This window comes from Elephantulus edwardii, unplaced genomic scaffold (genome assembly GCF_000299155.1).
Source record: "Elephantulus edwardii isolate Elephantulus edwardi_28Jun2011 unplaced genomic scaffold, EleEdw1.0 scaffold00064, whole genome shotgun sequence".
NCBI lineage: Eukaryota > Metazoa > Chordata > Mammalia > Macroscelidea > Macroscelididae > Elephantulus > Elephantulus edwardii.
Window position 1 is genome coordinate 14650161 of NW_006399814.1, and position 2847 is coordinate 14653007.

General features: G+C 32.4%; 1 protein-coding gene across 1 annotated transcript in view; it reads left to right on the plus strand.

Moving 5' to 3' along the window:
• AFF4 (AF4/FMR2 family, member 4) overlaps nucleotides 1–2847 on the plus strand; it is a 127247-nt gene that overhangs the window by 59353 nt on the left and 65047 nt on the right. The gene's annotated exons all lie outside the window — the stretch shown is intronic.

Genomic DNA, 2847 nt, shown 5'->3' on the forward strand with positions numbered 1-2847 from the left:
CCTCACCAGCATTTGTTGCTTGCTGTTTTGTTAAATTTTGCTGTTTTGACTGGGGTAAGATGATACAGTTGTTTTAATTTGCATCTCTTTTAGAGCTAGGGATTTTGAACATTTCTTCATGTGCTTGTTGGCCATCTGAATGTCATCTTCGGTGAAGTGCCTGTTCATATCCTGTGCCCATTTTTCTATTGGATTATTTACTTTTATTTTGTTGTGGTCCTCACGTATTTAATAAATTCTGGGTATAAGTCCCTTATCTGATATGTTACTACCAAATACTTTTTCCCAGTCGGTGGCTTCCCTTTTTATCCTGTTTGAGAAGTTTTTGGATGTGCATAGGGATTTGAGTCTTAGACGATCCCATTCATCTATTTTATCTTCTCCTGGTTGTGGGAAGAATACATTCTTAATGAAAGTTTGACAGGGACCTTCCTCCAGTTCTACTCCTTCACTAGAGCCAATTTCAGATATATTTTTTTCAAGTGTTCAGTTATATGTAGGCATCTTTTTATTTATTTACATATAAATATTTTGTTTAATTAGGCAGCAGGATCTTAGACACTTTTTCATGTTTAAATATATATATACATATACATACACACACAGAGACACACACAAGTATCTTGTTTCTTTTAATTGCATCCACAATATAAATGTATTGCAGTTTACTTAGCCATTCCCCCTTGGCTTTTTGTGTGATTATAACTTTTCATCTCTATAATCATTACTCTAGCATATATTTTTATTCATGCTTTATGTGTACATATGAGTAGGGTAAAAAGCAAGAATTACTGCGTGTGGAAAGTATTCAATATATACTCTGAAATTGACTGACTAGTGGTTGTACCAGTTGATACTTGCACTTGCATTACCTAGCATCTCTAACATGCACACAGTAAGCAGCAATCTTTTGAATGAATAATGACATTCTATTTCCTAGATCACTAATCACCTTGATCTTTACACATCTGCCATCCATTTGATTTCTATGTGGATAAATTTGCCTTTTCTCTTTAAGTTACTTCTCTTACCTAGTTTAGGAGGGTTTGGTTTTGTTTTCCTTTATAATTTTAAATTCTGAATTCTGATAATTCCTTGTATGTAATAAGGATATATCCTTCAGCATCTTGTTTTTAAGTTTTATGGTGTAGAAGATTATGATATTTTCATATCTTCCTTCATAACTTGCTTTTAAAAAATGTCTTGATAAGGCTTTTCCTTTCTTTATGATGATTAACATACATACCTCTTAACTTCTCTTTTAATATGCTTGTGGGTTTATTTTTTATGTTTATCTATAATCCAACTATTTTTGTGAATGATGTGAAACTGATACTCAACTTTTTGTCTACCCATATGCTATTCTCACTTTATTAAATATATCATCTTTATTAACATGTAAAAACAATGTACTTGTAATTCATGTATTCTTTGAGTTTTGATAAATGTATTCGCCTGTGTAACCACTACCCTAATTAGGAATTAGGACATGTACACCACCTAAAAAGTTTCTTTGAATCCTTTACAGTGAATATCATCCCACCAATTGTCCTTAGTAACTGTGTTCTTTATGATTTGTGTTATTATAGATTAGTTTTTTCCCAGAATTTTCTATAAATGGAATCCACTTTACATATGGACTCTCTTGCTTAGTGTGTCTGGTTTAGAGATTCTCCCCTGTTCTTGAACATACCAGTAATTTGGTTTCTTTTTTTGCCATTGTGTTGTGTAAAAATATCAAAGCTTATTTATTCACATAATGATTAACTTTTTGATGTTTCTGGATTTGAGCTGTTAGTAATAAAGCATCTATGAACATTCTAGGTGCTATAGTAAGTTCATCTTAAGTTTATTAGAAACTGAAGATCTTCACAGAGATCTTCTACTGCACTCCCATTTTACCTCTTTGTCCTCAGCAATATTTGCTAATTTGCTCTACATCTTTGTCTGTCCTTTTTATTGTCAAGTTAATTTGGACAATTCATTTTAGTGGGTATGTAGTGATGTATCTTGATTGGTGTTTATGTTTCTTTGAAAAATGATCATGTTGAACCTCTTTATGTATTTTAGGAAAGATCTGTTCAAATCTTTTGTGTATGGATGTGTGTGCGTGTGAGAAAGAAAGAGATTGGTGGTGAGGGAGTTGTTTGGAGTTTTCTTGTAATGATTTTTTGCCTTTCATTATCAGTATAGTCCTAATCTTTTGAAAGGAGTAGAGATGTTCCCTTTATGTCTATTTTGTGAAATAGTTTGTGGAACATTTGTATTCATGTCTCCTTGAATGCTTAAAAGGATTCAGCAATAAAGTCACCCTAAAGGGTTATTTATTGAAAGGTTTTAAATTATAAGTTAAATTTCTTTATTAGCTATAAAGTTATTAATATTTTAAGAACTCTTCCTCCTTTTTCTGTTTTGTTAATTTTTTTCATTTTCTAGAAGTATTCAGATTTATTGGATATCTGTCTCATTGACCTTTTCTGAAAACTGTCAATTTGGTTTCTTTTTCTTTTGTTCTGTTTTTTTTTTTCTTCTAATTTCTGAAAGTGGAAGCATAAATCCTTGGCTTTTCAGTATTTGTTGTACTCATGTGTAAGCATTTAAAACTATAAATGCCCCGTTGAGCCTTGCTTTAGGCAATTTGTTAATTTATGTTTTTATTATTGTTCAGTCTATGGCTGACTCTGAGAAGAATGGGAATCCCAGAACACTTGATCGTTCTAATGCGAAACTTGTACTTGGACCAGGAGGCAGTCGTCAGAACAGAGCAAGGGAATAGTGCATGGTTCAAAATTGGGAAGGGCGTATGCCAGGGATGCATCCTGTCTCCATACCTTTTCAACCTATATG